A 19,117-nucleotide genomic window follows, 5' to 3' on the forward strand; every position below is an offset into this window, starting at 1 on the left:
ACAACCAGGACCCCTACCAATCAGTAGTTTTAGAAGGCACTGGTGGTCCTGAAGGCTCTGCAGCCTTCTTGCAACTTTTCAAGCACAGCACCGCACATTGTACAGTAGCTGTGCTTTGTATCAGTCACATGGCCTAGGCTGAGCTGCACTTAGGCCAGGATGAATGTGATGTCACTGGCCTAGGGAAAGCTCCAAGAAGTCTGAGACACTTGCCAGATGTCAGACTCCAGAGACCCCTGAGGTATCCAGAGGATAGGTTATCAATAAGAAAGTCTTGGAAAACTCGCTTATTAAGAGTATTGCACGCAAGAGGGACCTTCCTGTTTCTTTTTGTTCATCTAGTTACTAACTTTGCTTGACCCGTTGCTATGCAACTGCCTTCAATCTGAGTCTTGGTTTAGTTATCGCATAGCCTTGCCTTGTTGATTTAGGTGGAGTTGCTTATTGTTAAGCCTTTATATATCCAGGTCTCACTTCATTCTGGTTGTCAAGTATGGAGTTTATTAGGTGCATTCCCTTCTAGAATCTGAGTTAGTTTAAGCTATTTACTGCTTAATGTAGTTCAGGTGGGCTTTCAGAGCAGACTTTTTAAGCTGGCTAGAATATCCTTTCAGGTCATGAAAGATTTATCGTAATGTGAATCTTAAACCATGATTTCTAAAAAGTTGTAAATTACAAAGAAACATCTCCAAAAGAATACCTTTTTGAGTGGATTACATCCTTATTCAAGTATGATTTTCTGTGATATATTTTCAGTTCCACCATATATTATGTATACTACTGGTAATCGTCTTTCAGAACAACCCCTTAGAAGACCACTTTTCAGTGCAATTGAGGATGATTGTCTCAAAAGGTTTCACTGTATATTGCTTACTATTGTAACTGTAAATATAAACTTCTAATGTATTCTTTTTAACTTTTCTTTTTAGCATTTGAGCTCTTATATGCAAATGAGAGAATATCTTTATATTTCAGTTATTACTCTTAGTGTAAAAAATATCCCTGCAACTGAACCATGAGAGAGAAAAGTGATGATGGCATTTCTTTCACAGCTTCACATTGAAAACTGAACTAAAGGATATTTGATGATTTAAGGACAATTGTCTATTTTCCACAGACAAATCAAACTAATTTTATACTTGAAGCATAAGTGACAAAGCAGAAGCTTTTTTTTAGAGAGAAAGTCTAGCTCATTAGAAAAGACAGTAATTACTTGGATGACTACACATATATCAGTGTTATACTGATCATTCTTTTCCGACTTGTCTGATGTGATCAAAAGTGAAAGAAAAAAAACACTACCAACAAACCGGGGAACCAGAGACCCCCTTCCGGAGGATACGACGTTAGACAGGGGAATGTCTAGAAAACATGCTGGACACCAGACACCACCAGACATATAACACCAAACTAGACATACAAACTCCCAGAACATAATCCACTCCAGACAAATAGGGATAGGAAGGGAAGGAGACACTGGGATAACATTGGTGACAACTAGAACGTCCCTCAGATGACAAAGAGCTAGGAGCAAGGTCCTTTTCCAACAAAGGCAGGCATCTGACTGCTCTTAGTCTCACAGCAACAAAATATAAAGAGACAAGAGACCACACCCAGCTCACCCAAGCACACACCTTAACCCCGAGCACACCAGGAAGGAAAGAAAAGCATTAAAGGGAAAGTGCACACACATGCAACAACAACAACAACAACACGTTGCTGCAGGCAACAGCATACGTGGAAACCATGTCACGGAGCACACAACATTGGACATGACACATAGGCCGTGACATGACCCTTTCATTTTCCAAAGAAGCTCTGAAAACTGAAAGGTGGAATCTGATTGGTTGCAATGGGCAAGTTTTCCTTTGCACCAGTTTTGTTAAGTTTCTAGAGCTATGCACCATACATCTTTCCATATCATGCTGTAAAATGTCCCTTGTAACGTTAGTAACATAGTTTATAGTTTATAAGCCTGAAAAAAAACAGTCCATCTAGTTTAGCCTGTTATCCTACAAGCTGATCCAGAGGAAGGCAAAAAAAAACTGTGAGGTAGAAGCCAATTTTCCTCATTTTAGGGGAAAACAATTCCTTCCCGACTTCAAATCAGACAATCAGAATAACTCCGGGATCAACAACCCATCTCTAGTAACTATAGCCTGTAATATTATTAAGCTTCCACCTCCTCAGGCAGAGAGTTCCATAGTCTCACTGCTCTTACCATAAAGAATCCTCATCTATGTTTGTGTACAAACCTTCTATCCTCTAGACACAGAGGATGTCCTCTCATTACAGTCACAGTCCTGGGGATAAATAGATGATGAAGAGATCTCTGTTCTGTCCATTGATTCACTGTGGTTAAGTCTAGAATTTATCTCCTCCATGACATGACATCATGAAGCCATGCTGATATGGCATTATTTGCTTATTTTCATTGATATACCAAGATAAAATTTCTTAGAAAACCTTCAAACAGTTTACCCACGACAGATGTTAAACTTACCGGCCTATAGTTTCAGGGCTCTGTTTTTGGTCCCTTTTTGAATATTGGCACCACATTTGCTATGCGCCAATCTTGTGGAACACTCCCTGTCCGTATAGGTCCTTTTTGAATATTGGCACCACATTTGCTATGCGCCAATCTTGTGGAACAGTATAGAGTCAGTATAGAGTCCTTAAATATTAAAAATAAGGGTCTGGCTATAACATTACTTAATTTTCTTAGAAGACGGGGGTGTATGCCATCTGGTCCCGGCGTCTATTTTAATCTTTTTAAGACACCGCTATACTTCTTCCTGGGTCAGACAGGACACTTTTAATGGGGAATTTACTTTTACATTCGGCATTTAATCTGACAGTTCATTTTCCTCAGTGAATACAGTGGAGAAAAAATATTTAATAGCTTTGCTTTCTCCTCATCGTTGTCTGCAACTCCCCGTCATCACTCTGTAAAGGGCCAACACCTTCAGATTTATACTTTTAACCATTTATATAACTGAAGAACATTTTAGGGTTAGTTTTACTCTCTTTGGCAATAAATCCCTGTCTCTAGTTTGGCTGCTTTTATTTGTCTTTTACATATTCTATTTTTTTCCTTATAGTTTTCCAATGCTTCCTCGCTATAGTCCTGTTTTAGTGCTTAAAATGCTTTATTTTTGTCATTTGTTGCTTTCTTTACAATTGTATTCATCCACATTGTTTTTTCTTGTTTCATACCCTTTTATTCCCATAATGTACAGTACAGACCAAAAGTTTGGACACACCTTATCATTCAAAGAGTTTTCTTTGTTTTCATGACTATGAAGGCATCAAAACTATGAATTAACACATGTGGAATTATATACATAACAAACAAGTGTGAAACAACTGAAAATATGTCATATTCTAGGTTCTTCAAAGTAGCCACCTTTTGCTTTGATTACTGCTTTGCACACTCTTGGCATTCTCTTGATGAGCTTCAAGAGGTAGTCCCCTGAAATGGTTTTCACTTCACAGGTGTGCCCCGTCAGGTTTAATAAGTGAGATTTCTTGCCTTATAAATGGGATTGGGACCATCAGTTGCGTTGAGGAGAAGTCAGGTGGATACACAGCTGATAGTCCTACTGAATAGACTGTTAGAATTTGTATTATGGCAAGAAAAAAGCAGCTAAGTAAAGAAAAACGAGTGGCCATCATTACTTTAAGAAATGAAGGTCAGTCAGTCAGCCGAAAAATTGGGAAAACTTTGAAAGTAAGGGCTATTTGACCATGAAGGAGAGTGATGGGGTGCTGCGCCAGATGACCTGGCCTCCACAGTCACCGGACCTGAACCCAATCGAGATGGTTTGTGGTAAGCTGGACCGCAGAGTGAAGGCAAAAGGGCCAACAAGTGCTAAGCATCTATGGGAACTCCTTCAAGACTGTTGGAAGACCATTTCAGGGGACTACCTCTTGAAGCTCATCAAGGAGAATGCCAAGAGTGTGCAAAGCAGTAATCAAAGCAAAAGGTGGCTACTTTGAAGAACCTATAATATGACATATTTTCAGTTGTTTCACACTTGTTTGTTATGTATATAATTCCACATGTGTTAATTTATAGTTTTGATGCCTTCATAGTCATAAAAATAAAGAAAACTCTTTGAATGAGAAGGTGTGTCCAAACTTTTGGTCTGTACTGTATATTTTTTACCCTACACCTTTTTTTATAAACTGTTTCATTCCCTCCTTTCATTCCTCCCCCAGTTCCATTACCTTGCCCCAAGTCTCTATCTGCACTATCTTTCCCTTCTATAATGCAATTACCCTCCCCCCCAGTTCCTAGTTTAAACACTCATCCAACCTTCTAGCCATCTTCTCCCCCAAAACAGCTGCACCTTCCCCATTGAGGTGCAGCCCGTCCCTACGATAGAGCCTGTATCCAACAGAGAAGTTGGCCCAGTTATCTAGGAACCCAAACCCCTCCTTCCTACACCAGTTCTTGAGCCACATGTTAACATCCCTAATTTCCTGTTGCTTTTCTTGTGTGGTCTTGAGGTCCTTGCCCTAAGCTTGTGACCTAAATACCTAAAATCATTTTTAAGGACACTTCACCTACCTCTAACTTTGTCATTGATTCCAACATAGACCATGACTACTGGATCTTCGCGAGCCCCTCCCAGTAATCTGTCAACCCGATCTGCAATGTGTCGAACTCAAGCGCCAGGAAGACAACACACCGTTCGATGATCCCGGTCTTTGTGACAGATCGCCTTATCTGTACCCCTAATTATTGAGTCTCCTACTATCAGCACCTGTCTGGCCTGCGCAGCTCTACTGGTCCCCTGCTTACCGGAGATGACATTCCCCTGACTGGCAACGGAAGTGTCTTGCTGCAGCAGTGCTCTCCCTGAACTGACATCCCCCTCATCTGCCAATCGTGCAAACTTGTTGGGGTGTGTCAGATCAGGGCTAACCTCTCTGGCACTATTCCCTCTACCCTGCTTTCTAAATCTAATCCAGCTATCTACCTCACTTTCTTGAGCCTTCATGCTACCAGCCTCCCCACACATATACCCCATTAAGTGTCTTCTCAATGAGCAGGTAGCTCTTTTTCAAATTGTCAACACTTCTTAGTGATCAAAGTCGCTTGTTGAGATACACACTGTGTGATTCCAAACAAGTAATTTGCTCACATTTTGAACAAATATTTGCACCCTCAAACAGCTGTTCCAGGACTGCATTCATTAGACAAGTTGTGCACTGGACTGCGCTGTCAATACAGGAACACATACTAATAGAGATTACGCAAAAACAGATAAAAAATACAATACCGAGCAGTGATAAGCAACTGATTTAGTATAGTCCCCTCCTAAAGTCCCTGAATCTCAAGTCACTTAATCTAAAGTCACACACTTAATACAAGCACACACTTGAAATCAAACATGTGAATGCTCACAAACTGTTCCCAAACAACTTCAAACTAGACTGCTTTTTTTTCCTCTGGTTTAGAAAGGGTTTTAGCATCAATGTTTCCCATACTTGTGCTGAAGGAACCCCTAACAGGTGAGATTTTCTGGAATACCTTTAATGATGTGCAGGTGTTTTATCTGTTTTGCAAAATCAGTAACAAGAACGTGATTTTTATGGGGAAACCCATATGATGGGGTATGGCCTGGACATGGTACCAATGGGAAGTCTGGTGTAGCCTCTCCTGTCCTCTGGCTGACATTTGTCCCTTGTAATAACCTTGATTTGGAGCTACCATTGCTCACATGCAGAAGAAATCTTAACAGAAAGCTAAGAAGTCCTCACAAGTGACTCCATCTCACATTAGAAGTGGTATACAGAAATATCTTACTGACCATATGACTTCTACACCACTGAGGCCATGTGCAACAATGGTGGATGGCACCCTTAATTTATCCTGTGGTTAGGACCAGTTTTAGACAAAATGTGGCCCTGGGCAAAATCAAAAGTGAGGCCCCAAATCTTGTAATAATGTACCAACATAGTCACATTCTGTCGATTCAGGCCCTCTCTTACAAATTTACACTCCATAAAGCCCCACACACAGATCTGCACCCTCATGGCCCCCATAATATGCCAAATGCACTCCCGTCAAAGATTTATACCCTATAAAGTCCCCACACACAGATGTTCACTCTCATGGCCCCCAGAATATGTCACATGCCCCCTCCTCTCCCAAGAATGAGTTCTCCTCCCTCTCAAAAAGCTTCAGCAATGGAGTGAATCATCGTACAACATGTTCCTCAGGACTGCTCTGGACACCACTAGACCCTCCCTCACATAGCCGCTTGCAGGCATATACAACCCCTTCTCTCCCAAAGAACCTCCATGAGCTCTAGCAGTTCGTGCAGAAAGAAAGCTCTGTCCTATACACTTTTGGTCAAATGATCATTAAGGAGCAAGTGACCAGTGATGTCACAAGCCTCGTTCTAATAAATCTATTCTAGATTCTACCCTAGAAGAAAGAGAAGGTGGCACCAAGTTTGCGCTTCTCACAGACCATCCTATCGCTAACGTCCTGCTGTTTTGAGCACTGACTGAGGCTCAGCTTGCTGAAGTAAGCGGGCCCCACCCCCAGTTTCCTAAGAGAATTAAGTAATGTCATAGACAGACCCTTATTTCTGATATCTAAGGACTCTATATAGACAGCAAGCATTACACAGGATTGACAGTTAGCAAATGTGATGGCAATATTCAAAAAGGGGTCAAAAACGGAGCCCGGAAACTATAGATGCACATGATGAGAACATACAGTAGACCTGCCACTTTACAAATTATTAGTCAGACCACACATGCGGTACTGTGTTTTGGGCTCCTGTGAACAAGACAGACTTAGCAGAGCTGGGGGGGTTAGGAGGAGGGCAACTAAAGTAATAAATGGAGTGAGGGAACTACAGTACCCATAAAGAACATCAAAATTAGGGTTATTTCGTTTAAAAAAAATAGACTGAGGGGAAATATAATAACAATAGAAGTCACCTTCCCCACCCACACCACGCCATGCCTTAAAAAATGGGCGTGGTGCGTGGAGCGAAGGGGGCAGGCCGGCAGGCAGGCCCATCTCATTTACCATTTTCTACACCTGTTTTAGGAATAGAAATCATCTAAATGTAAGACAGCAAGGAAGCTGTCTTACATTTAGAAGCGTCGGGGGATCCGCCAAAGTTATGTAGAGGCCTGCATCTCTTAATAACTCTGGTGGATTCACCACCAGGTATAGGGCTTATTAAGTAACATGATCTATTTATACCCAGGACTGTGACTGTAACAAGGGGACATCCTCTACGTCTAGGGGAAAGAAGGTTTCTACACAAACATGGAAGAGGATTCTTTACTGTAAGAGCAGTGAGACTATGGAACTCTCTGCCGGAAGAGGTGGTGATGGTGAACTCGCTAAAAGAGTCCAAGAGGGGCCTGGATGTATTTCTGGAGTGTAATAATATTACAGGTTATAGTTAATAGATTTCTGGAGAAGGGTCATTGATCCAGTGAGAGTTATTATGACTGCCTGATTGGAGTCGGGAAGGGATTTTTCCCCCCTAAAATTGGCCCCTTTTCCATATGTCCTATAAGGGCATAAGGGCACCATAGAGTGAGCTCCCCTACTTGAGACTCCCTTCAATGACTGCGGAGGATAATTCATGACTGGCCACTTCTTCTATCTAATATTATTACTGATCACTCAGGGTTTCTGAAGAGCAGCTGATTAGGGTGCCTGTACCAACTTTTTGTGCAAATAAACTTTTTTTCCCCCTGATATTTAACCCCTTCTCGACATCCTCAGTACATGAACGGTGGATGTTGGGTCTTTAAAGATGGCACCCCCTCCGGAGCCGAGGAAACGCCATAGCCACCGCATGCCTGCTGGTTCATACAGCAGGCATCCGCAGCTAATGTCTGAGATCGAAATTTGACCCTGGTGTCTGAGAAGGCTAAAACCCGGAATCATGCACATCCAGGCAAGGCACACTTTTCTATGGTGGAGATCTGGGAAAGAGCCATGTTCTAATAATGAGCCACAGCCTGTACTAGGCTTCCTGTCTCATTGTTAGTGTATCCCAGTTCAGGCCAGCAGGTGGCAAAACTGAACTGGAATATAGCGATTTCTGTAGAGAATAATGGAGCAAATTCCATTATTCTGCACAAGTTGCAATCTGATGATTGCAAGTTGTGGTCCACTTGGGGAGCTACTAAAAAGTTTTTTAAAAAGTAAAAAAAAAGTTTGGAAAAATATAAAAAATCACCACCCTTTTCCCAAAATAAAAATAAAAATAAATAAGCAATTAAAAAAATAACATCATGGGCACCATCATGTACTAAAACACCCATACTATGAAAATATTAAGAAAAAGTTATCCAATATGGTGAATGATGTAACGAAACGAAACATGATAGATTTCCTATTTTTATAATTTTTTCTCCCAAAAAGTAATACACACCTCAAAATGGTATTAACAAAAACTATAGATAACCCCACAAAAAAAGTTATAGGGGGTCAGAATATGGCAATAAAAAGTTGTTGTTTTTTCAGTATTAAAATGCAAGTAAACTATACAGTACATATGTGATATTGCCAGAATCGTACTGACTTGGAGAATGAAGCACAAGTTTTCCCCCATAGTGAACAGCATGAAAAAAAACTAAAAAACATAAAAGCATAAAACTGTGGTGGAATTGCATTTTCTTTTCTAATTCCACTCCATTTGGATCTACATCTTTGAAAGTACAACGTGTCCTGCAAAAATAGCTCTGGGAAGACAGGAAGTGAAAAACGAAAAGCAAAATCGCCGCATCAGGAAAAAGTTAATCAAGAGGTATACACAGTACAATCTGACATATGTGAATATATTATTAACCCATGACTAGACTCTAAAGGGGAACAAAAACTGTGTAATTTTATTTTACATAAATAAATTGGACAATCAAAAATTCCCACAGGCTGCTCTCCATGATACCAAGAACTATGGCAAGAAGATCTTCAGAGTCAGTAAAATGGATGGGGTTGTTAAATTGTAAGTAGGTTGTTTGCACTATTATCACATTATTACCCAAATTGATTAAGTACACTATTAATTGCTGGAGAAAAAATACAGCAAAATTCCCTCTGAATCTGGTAAATAAGCATATCATCAGCGGAGATTTAGAGGTAATTAAGGTCTGCTAATTACTACTTCAAATTTAATGATTATTACACCATAAAGTAGAGAAAATTGTGACTTCTTGCAAGGAACATAAACACACGTTTAAGGACAAATATACATACACTGAAAAAAAAAATATAAACGCAACACTTTTGATTTTGCTCCCATTTTGCATGAGATGAACTCAAAGATCACAGGTGTGGCATATCAAGGTGCTGATTAGACAGCATAATTATTGCACAGGTGTGCCTTAGACTGCCCACAATAAAAGGCCACTCTGAAATGTGCAGTTTGATCACATAGCCCGATGTCGCAACGTTTGAGGGAGCGTGCAATTGGCATGCTGACTTCAGGAATGTCTACCAGAGTTGTTGCCCGTGCAATGAATGTTTATTTCTCTACAATAAGCCATCTCCAAAGGCGTTTCAGAGAATTTGGCAGTACATCCAACCGGCCGCACAACCGCAGACCACGTGTAACCACACCAGCCCAGGACCTCCACATCCAGCATGTTCACCTCCATGATTGTCTGTGAGCAGCCAACCGGACAGCTGCATCAACAATCGGTTTGCATAACCAAAGAATTTCTGCACAAACTGTCAGAAAGCGTCTCAGGGAAGCTCATCTGCATGCTTGTCGTCCTCATCGGTGTCTGGACCTGACTGCAGTTCATAGTCATAACCGACTTGAGTGGTGTATGGAACGTTGGAGAGGCTTTCTGTTCATGAATGAGTCCCGGTTTTCACTGTTCAGGTCAGATGGCAGACAGCGTGTGTGGCGTAGTGTGGGTGAGCGGTTTGCTGACGTAAACGTTGTGGATCGAGTGGCCCATGGTGGAGGTGGGGTTATGGTATGGGCAGGCATATGTTATGGACAATGAACACAGGTGCATTTTATTGATGGCATTTTAAATGCACAGAGATACCGTGACGAGATCCTGAGGCCCATTGTTGTGCCAATTATCCACGACCATCAGCTCATGTTGCAGCAAGATAATGCACGACCCCATATTGCAAGGATCTGTACACAATTCCTGGAAGCTGAAAACATCCCAGTTCTTACATGGCCAGCATACACACCGGACATGTCACCCATTGAGCATGTTTAGGATGCTCTGGATCGGCATAAACGACAGTGTGTTCCAGTTCCTGCCAATATTCTGCAACTTCGCACAGCTATTGAAGAGGAGCGGACCAACATTCCACAGGCCACAATCAACAACCTGATCACGGAGATGTGTTGCACTGCGTGAGGCAAATGGTGGCCACACCAAATACTGACTGGTTTTCTGACCCCCCCCCCCTCAGAGTGGTCATTTATTGTGGGCAGTCTAAGGCACACCTGTGCAATATTTACTCTGTCTAATCAGCACCTTGATAGGCCACACCTGTGAGGTGGGATGGATTATCTCGGCAAAGGAGAAGTGCTCACTAACACAGATTTAGACAGATTTGTGAACAATATTTGAGAGTAATGGGTCTTTTGTGTATGTAGAAAATGTTTTTAGATCTTTGAGTTCAGCTCATGCAAAAAGGGAGTAAAACCGAAAGTGTTGCATTTATATTTTTGTTTAGTGTAGAAGAAACCAAATATCATTTATCGCTTAGGATACCAGAGGCTTTAAAATTTTTGCGTTTTCATTTTTCTTCCCTATCTTTCTTGAGTCCTAACTTGTTTATTTTTCAGTTCACATACCTCTATGATGGCTTATTTTCTGCAGGACAAGTTGTACTTTCTAATGCCACCATTTAATATGTCATATAATTTAGTGGGAAGGGTTAAAAAAATCCAAATGAGTTGGAATTGGAAAAAAAAACGCATATCTTCCACCATTTTATGGGTTTTGTTCCCACGGCGCTCCCTTTGCATAAAAATTGACCTGCGGTCTTAATTCTCTGGGTCAGTACGATTACAGCAATACCACATATGTATAGGTCTTTTATGTCTAAATAGTGCAAAAATAAATGTAAACTTTGAAACTAATTTTTTTTTTACATCACCATATTCTGACCCAAATACGTTTTTTTAAACAGTTATATCTACTGAGCTGTGTGGGGGCTAATTTTTTGCAGGACAATCTGTTTTCATTGATACCATTTTGGAGTGTGTGTGACTTTTTGATCATATGTTATTATATTTTTTGGTTAAGAGAAGTGTATTGGAAGCCGTATTGGAAAAATATTTTTATATTTTAATAGTATGGGCCTTTTCGGACGCAGTGATGCCAATGATGTTTATATTTTTTGTTATTTATGTATTTTTTTATTCTACGGAAAGGGGGTTAATTTAAACTTTTATATTTTTTACATTTTTATATATAGTTTTAAACAGTTTTTTTGGCCTTTTTAAATTATTTTGAAGCTCGTATTTGAGCATACAAAATATTTTTTTTTTATTCTGAACCCTCATGGGTCTTTTAGACCCATGATTTGTACAAAATTGCTGATTTCTTATGTTGACCTGCCACCTGCTGGCCAAAATTAGAATTGTAGCCTCAATACCCTGGGTCTCTTCAAAGTGACCCGGGGTATTGAATTCAATTATCAACATCTTCATTTGCTGCAGAGGATGCTGGTAAGAAGCCTGGAAGCAACAGCTTGGTTTTTTTTCACCGTTTAGATGCCATGATCTCACTTGATCACGGCATCTAAAGACTTTAATGACCACAATCAGCATTATTGATGGTCGCGGTCATTAGTCGCGGGTCTCTGCTGTTTGAAACTGTGAAGAACCGCCGGCTATGATGCCCGTGATTGGACACCATGTTTGCCCATCGCTTTAGCAAATGGATTAAACATGTTGATGCTTTTAAGAAATTTTGATTGCTTAAAGGAAATCTGTCCATGACCATGGGACCAACACAGATGCCTTAAGCTGCCAAGCACACATGCAATAGGTCAACCAGTTTCATACAAGGCTACAAATCTGCAGACAGATGCCCTTTAAAGTGCAATAATTTTAACTCCATATTTACATTTCAATATGGATCTGTCAAAAATGTTACGCCCTAGTTAAATGGGTTCATTTCAGCAAAAATATTGTTCAAAGTCCAATCAGTGGGAAAGGGCACTCTTTTTTTTTTTAACAAATGAAATAGAAGCTGTTTGAGGAAAGCGGTTTGTCACTTTGCCTCCTGGTGGCTCAACTTACTTTTTTCCAGAGTCTGATTGGTTGGATTTTTACTATAATGGGCTTACAATGCAGAGAAGCCTGGAAGAGACGTAGTGGCACATTGGTTTCCTAGCACCTCTGTTTTTTCGCTCTAGCAATCAGTCAGGGTCACAGAAGTTAGACCCCTCCAGATTAGACATTCTAGTCATATGCCATAATTTCTCGGCCTGAGAAAATCTATTTAAGGACAGCACTTTATAAGTACAGATTTGCTGAGCTATTAGCCGAAACAGACTGCTGTTTGTGTAATCACTCACTAGGAGAAATACAGCTGACTCATGCTTATAAGTTCACTGTATTTGTGAGGAAAGCAGTGACCCTACGTGTTTCCTACCCTCTCATCAATGACAAATGCAGTATAGGAGAAGGCAGCACTCTTGTACAAAAGCTGTTTGCTGTATTCCACCTAGTAAGCTATTTGACAAAAGACATGATATACAGCATATTTTCACTTTTTTTCTATAATAGTTCAGAAGGTCACAACTTATGTACAATGGCTGTTTATTAGAAGGCTCCCACGACAATAATCAGATTACAAAGTGTTCCCTGATGGGACTACGAGCAATCAGCTGTTACCTGTGTGGAAAACCTGGTAATAATAAGTCTTCAATTTCCCCACAGCACCCCCACAGGAGAGGCTGAGCATTGCAAATTGCCTGTTTAAATCAATTGGATGTTTATGTGATGGTCTTCCAGAGCTCTTTGAACCCACTCTCCACTCAGGCCAAGAGATAAGGAAATAAATGGCGGACTGAACCCTTTTAATTTAGGATTACCGATTTGGTAAACAGGACAACCGCTTTAACTTGAGCAGCATATTTCAAGAAATGCTTCAAGCCAAACTGATCCACTGGAGGAGATTTATCAAAACTTGCGTTTACTAGTCGTTATCTCCCTGTGCTAGAGTGAGATGCCCCTAATTTCTTAAGAGGCAGCTGCCTTTTAATACATTGGTTGTATCTCTGGCAGTCCGTGCGCCAGAAACTAAAGTCTACGCCAACTGGAGCTGCGAAGCCTTCACCTATAATTTACGTCAGTTTCTGATATATATTATAGCAAATTCAGCGGGCTGTAAAAAGTCCCACACATTTCAGAAACGTGTCAAGAGGTCTAAAAAGTCACAAATGACGAAAAATATGGCGTTTTCCCTCATTTGCAACTTTGTTACACCACAATAGTGGCATAAAACCTTTAGTAAACGTCCCTCAGTGTTATTCTGCCTATTACACATCTTGATGGCGATGATATATGACATACTGTACAGTAGGGATACAAAGATAATCTCTACATTGCGCACCTACCACTCGAAGAAGCCAGTAGTAGTAGGGTGTCTTCCCATATATCAGTTGCATCCTGATTAGAGAAGAGCAAATTGATTCGCAAGACTTAATTTGTCTCATCAAGCAGTGTTCTGCACCTGTGACGAGGTGTCCATAAAAGCTAACAGTTAGGCCTCTTTCACGCATGAGGTGAACGCATTGCATCCGCACTGAATCTGGAGCCATTCATTTCTATGCGGCTGTGCACATGAGCAATGATTTTCACTTGTGCGTTGCGTGAAAATCGCAGCATGCTCTATCTTGTGCGTTTTTCACTCAAAGCAGGCCCCATAGAAGTGAATGGGGCTGCGTGAAAATCGCAAGCATCCGCAAGCAAGTGTGGATGCAGTGCGATTTTCACGCGGGTTGCTAGGAGATGATCGGGATGGGGATCCGATTATTATTATTTTTCCTTATAACATGGTTATAAGGGAAAATAATAGCATTCTTAATACAGAATGCTAAGTAAATTAGGGATGGAGGGGTTAAAAAAAATATTATAATAATTAAACTCCCCTTATCCACTTGTTCACACTGCCCGGCTCATCTTCTTTCTTCTTCTTTGATGATCTGGGAGGAAAAGGACTTTGGTGACGTTACTGCGCTCATCACATGGTCCATCACATGATCCACCACCATGGTGATGGATCATGTGATGGACCATGTGATGAGCGCCATGACGTCACTAAAGGTCCTTTGTCTCCCAGGTCATCAAAGAAGAAAAAGGAAAAGAAGCCAGGCAGTGCGAACAAGTGGATGAGTTGAGTTTAATTTAATTTAATTTTTTTTAACCCCTCCATCCTTATTTTATTAAGCATTCTGTTTTAAGAATGCTATTATTTTACCTTATAACCATGTTATAAGGGAAAATAATAAAATATAAACAACACCTAACCCAAACCTGAACTTCTGTAAAGAAGTCCGGGTTCAGGTCTGGGTACCAAACATGCCGATTTTTCTCACGCGAGTGCAAAACACACGGAAAAATCGTGCCGGCCCTTACACGCGACGCCCGTGTGAAAGAGGCCTTAGTGATGAGCGATTTGAAGTACACAAAGTGGACTTTAATCCGAATTTCAGGATAAATTTGATTTGCCGCGAAGCCGAATTTCATCATGCTTCGCTGTAGCGAATTGATTCAACCTGAAATAGTGTAAAAAAAAATTATAGAAATAATACTTACCTGATCCATTTGCCAGCGACGGGCTGCCCGCCACCATCTTGCTTGAGGGTTTTGGCCGAAATCCTATGCATGGTGACGTATGACATCACCACGGTGTCTGGCATGATGATGTCATCTCGGGCTGCACGACATTTCGCGCCAGACCTACAGGCAAGATAGCGGAAACTGACCCATTGCAAACAAACCAGGTAAGTTTGTTTTACACTGTATTATTGCTATAGGATGATGACGATCATGTATGAAAGCGGCATCTGAGGGGTACAATGATGGGGAGCGGCACAATCACGGCTCCCTGTCATTGCACCCACTACTTACAAAGAAATGCACTTTGTGTCATGAATCAGTTTTTTTTTGTAAAATTCGGCGAAGCAGCCAAAGCAAATTTTTAAATCCTTCACTCATCACTACTAACAATGCTTTCTCTGCTGCTCGATTGACAGGATCAGATATTTTGGCTGGCCCTGACAATCTCACGTCTGCGCTGCTGTTTGAAGTAGCAGGGCAGGCACAGAGACTCTGCTTTTCCTACTGGAGAAGAGACTGCATGTGCCACCATTTTTTTTTGGCTTGCCTTTGCTGATTAAAACTAATGGAATTAACACTAGAGCTGTGAAAACAACTCTAAAGGAAAAAAATGTCATGTACACATTTTAATATTTGATGTTGCATTGATTTGTTGTTTTAGCTGTATGGCAGGCTCTGCTTGTTGGCATTATTTCTTCAGCAATATGAACACTATTTTATCCCACCAAAGCAATAGCATGACACTGTTTTAGAATGCGCCAACTGGGACAGTGTAATAAAGATGCAAATAAACTGAATGCCAAGGTTAGGCCTCGTCCACATTTCCATTTTTCACTGACGTCTGCTGCCCTTATTTTCTGCCGACAGCACACGTACCCATTGATTTGAATGTATCTGTTCGCACATCAGTATTTTTTTTACTGACCGTGAGAGACAAGCACTACTTTGGGCCGCGATGCAAGCCAAACATGCCAATTGAAGCCTATGGGTCTGTGAAAATAACAGACACAACACGAATGGCATCCGTGTGCCATCTGTGGTGCGTCCGTTTTTCACTGAAGACTAATAGGAGATGCTCTGGAAATAAATTTTCAGCTGCATTATGGATGACACACAGAAGCTAAAAAAAGCGCACACACAGAGCAAACATGGATCCTTCACGGATGAAACAAGGACGCTTTTTTCACAGACTTGAAAATAACACAGAAATGCGATCGACGCCTTCAGTATATCCCAGCTGACAGCCTGTCATTGCAAATGCCCATCTTGTAGACACATGACTTATATATGACTGCCAACCTCAGTATTTTGAACATTTTGAATATTTTCATATCTATTTTTACCGCAGTTGCAGATGTATGTCCAATCAAAAAGTATAAAATCTTATATCTTTGCTGGGAGTAACTTTAACAATATAGTTGCAATAAAGAGTTAATATGAAATTTATTTTTTGTTCTCTGACAGAATCAATGACACTCATTCGCAAGTTTTGACCCGAGGAGGGTTTCAAACACAAAGGGACAGATTTACCATGACTGGCACTTCCTATGCCAGCCTAAGGAGAACATTATCAAATCTGCTGTGCTAAAAAGTAGAGTTATGTTGCCAGTTTTGCCTATGGAGTAGGCAATTGCACCACAATTATGAAGTATTTGCTCCATTTTTAGGGTAGTCTGCAACAAGCCTGGCAGTTTACATTTACTGAAGTGTGGACAAATGTTTTGGGGGTACAGAATTTTTTTTAGCCTGGTGATGTACAAACTGATGGAACCCTTGTAACAAATACTGTAAGATAAGACTTTAAGAGGTAATGCATCAGAATGTGACATTTTGACTGCTTGGTTGTGAAAGAAATTAAAGACTATGTACACCTTTCGAAGGCAATTTTTGTTTATGATTATTTTTGGCTAAAAATCACATTTTCAATTGGCTTTTATTCAAAATATTGAGCCATTCTCTCACAAGGGTTAACTTTTTTTCTAATTGTGTGACTGCTACTTTCACTTTGTACGGGTCATCCAATAAACCTTATCTCTAAACAACTAAGAGGTCATACACACTTATTAAACCACATTCTTATCACTAAAATAAGAACTAAGCTATAATGAGTCATTAATGTCAAAGAGCAGAGAAAAGGAGCCCATCAGCTTCCCAAATGACGGAAAAGACAGGAAATCCACAGGCTGCTACAGCATTTCTGCTATATAGACAAAAAGGATTGCAAATTTTTAATAAAGACCAATTAAAAAAATTTTTTAGATCAAAATAGGTACAATGCAATAATTTAAAAAAAATGCCCTCAAAGTTGTACAAAGCTTTTAAAAAATGTTGCATGACAATTCTTATATCGGTCAAACAAATGACATGTTTTCTCAGTCTAAAGTCTAATCTTTATTTATTACAAAGGTTCTATTAGTTTGTACACCACCAGGGAACTGGAGTACACTTTTTTCTTTTTTGCAACTTTTTACAAAAAGGCACAAAGATAAAAACATAGAGCCATCAGTAAACCTTCAGGCATGGTGCAAGCCACATTAGAAATGGTGCAAATACTTGATAGACTGATGCAAATGTCTAGACCAGCGACAAAACATGCAAAATCACTCCACCTTTCTGGCACAGTGCATGTGATACATTATCCAATACAGAGAAATCACAATATCATTCATGTGAAAAATGTAACAAATATACTTTTTTTTTTACATTTGTTGTAAAAAGTCGATTCAAACCAAACAGGCGCACCATTACAAAAAGGGTCAAAAGTTGGATCTTGATCCATTACCCCCTTAGTTTAAAGGCTGTTGTAGTAAAGTCTGCTGAACCTATTAAGAGGCTATGCCTCTTAATTAATTTGGCACATCTTCTATCAGTGCATGCCCTAGAAAATATTATTTTCCTGCTATGAGCTGGTGCAAATTATAGTTAACCCATTGGGTTGCTTTTGAACTTCCGCTAAGCCCTACCAACCTTTATTACCACTTTTCAAAAAGTTCAAAAAGTCACAAATTATAGAGTAAGTATGGTGATTACCATGAAGTGCATTTTTTTTAACCCTAATAGAAGCATAAAGCCTTAAATAAATCTAACCCATTGTTTTTAGAAAAAGAGCTAAAGTTCTTGGTGCAGTTTTTTTTTTTTTACCAAAGGCAGAAGTGGATTCAAAAGGAATAGGAAATGAAACGAAAGGCTTACACTTTTCCTTTCTGCTGGACCCACCTATAGATTGGGCTCAAACAGCTACATTATTAAAGGGGTTTTCCGGGAATTAAGAAAATGAAAATACTCAAATATTACTTTATAATAAATATATTTCCAAATACCTTTCATTATTTATTATGGCTCGTTTTGTCGGGGGAGCAATCAGGGGAAACAAAATGGTTGCTGTCCTACCAGTGCACACAGAACCTGTCCTAATCACACAGGAGGAAAAGTTACTTCACAACACTGAGGTAAATAGCTGCCTCATCCTCCTCTCTGCTCTGCTTGTCAGTGATTATGATCCTGAATACAGATGAGTACAAAGAAGATGGACATGACAGGCTGTGGTGATATGGAGCTGTGGTAATGGAGACTGCATACAAGTGCTGCTGCTCATTACCCCCACCCTCCTCTCTGTACTTCATGTCTCCCCATCATTTCCATTCCCACAGAGCTGAGAGGAGAATGAGGCAGGTCTTCAGCTCAGTGTTGTGAAGTAGCTTGTCCTCCCGTGTGATTAGGACAGGTTCTGTGTGTACTGGTAGGACGGTGGCTATTTTATTTCTCCTAGTGATTGCTCCGTAGACAAAACTAGCCACTCTAACTAATGAAAGGTATTTGGGAATATATTTATTATAAAGTAACATTTAAGTATTTTCATTTTCTTAATTTCCGGAGAACCCCTTTAACTGTGCATGTGAAGCCAGACTTCAAAATGTAATTTTTTGGGACAAATCTGAGTTTAGAATGTTTAAAAAAATAATAATGGTTATTTACTAATCTACAGAGCCTTACTGTACTGTAGAAGATTCCATATAATAATAATATACCATGTTCCATTGGCCACCGAATTACAGATCTCGATAATAAGCAACCACAGGGACTTTATGAGTCCTTACACATAGACATTGGTTATCAGTATAACCTATACATACTTTGAGGTTCAATTATTACCACACATGCTAGTTTCACAGTTACAAAAAGTTAACCATTTAGTTAACAACAGATAATGTTTGTTTGCAATGTATATATGGCTGTTTACAAGAATCTCAGTCATGTGTAAAACATGACGATTGTTCAATAAATCACGTCTATCT

The 19,117-nt window shown here is 40.1% G+C and overlaps 1 protein-coding gene across 1 annotated transcript in view; it reads right to left on the reverse strand.

The window, feature by feature from the left end:
• Nucleotides 1–19,117, reverse strand: part of PLPPR5 (phospholipid phosphatase related 5) — a 303,783-nt gene that overhangs the window by 130,980 nt on the left and 153,686 nt on the right. The window lies entirely within an intron of this gene.

This window comes from Bufo bufo, chromosome 9 (assembly GCF_905171765.1).
Source record: "Bufo bufo chromosome 9, aBufBuf1.1, whole genome shotgun sequence".
Taxonomy (NCBI): Eukaryota; Metazoa; Chordata; class Amphibia; order Anura; family Bufonidae; genus Bufo; species Bufo bufo.